This window comes from Vicia villosa, linkage group LG5, assembly GCF_029867415.1.
Source record: "Vicia villosa cultivar HV-30 ecotype Madison, WI linkage group LG5, Vvil1.0, whole genome shotgun sequence".
Taxonomy (NCBI): Eukaryota; Viridiplantae; Streptophyta; class Magnoliopsida; order Fabales; family Fabaceae; genus Vicia; species Vicia villosa.
This window is the reverse complement of record NC_081184.1, coordinates 164,303,046-164,303,927: the sequence shown is the minus strand read 5'-3', so window position 1 is coordinate 164,303,927 and position 882 is coordinate 164,303,046.

The following is an 882-nucleotide window of genomic DNA, read 5'->3' as shown; positions in this document are numbered from 1 at the left end:
CTGAGTTCCAGATGTTGGACCATATGGCCCAACAACCTGCCAAGCATGTGTATCTCTATAATGGAAAGAACAGGAATTTTAACAGAAGATGTCATCATTGTAGAAGATATGGGCACATAAGGCCCTATTGTTTTAGATTGTATGGTTATCCTCAACCCTACAATTAACCAAGACCCAAAAGAAATGGTAAGCAAACTCAAGAAAAGAAAGTGTGGGATCCTAAGGTTGAAGTTAAAGGCCTCATAGTTTAAATATCAGTTGGAGTGTCTCTTAAGAATGATTGGCTTCTAGCTAGTGGGTGCTATAATCATATGACAGGTGAAAAGTCATTCATTGAAGAGGTTAAACCATTATCACAAGGATATGTAACATTTGGAGATGGAAGAGGGATTCTCATATTTAGGGGTGTCCTAGATAAAAATTTTATTGGATAGTGTTAGTAAGAGACATTGAACAACATAGGGCTTATTGTTCCTATACGACTAAATGTACTAAACTACTAATAGTGAATTTCCTTTCTTGGGTTAGAAGTCAACCCTCCAGACGTATGTGTTGTTGCATCGAATTGGGTTATCAATTATTGAGTTATTTATTGCTTTTTTGCTCCATCATCTTGTATAAGTAGACTGTGCTAATTATGGTGATTTTGGTTTAACTTATCGAACCAGTTATCCAAGACACCGCGTTCGACATTTATCCCCTAAGGAACAAAATTTCATACCTGTTAAAATATTTGATATTGATTAGGTAAAGTATGGATGCAACTTAGCAATATTGTTGTTGTTACATTCTTATTGTTGTTGTAGTTGTTATGAATATTAAAACTTAACAAAAACTACTACTACAACATTCATGCTTTCATAACATTAAATATTTTTTACA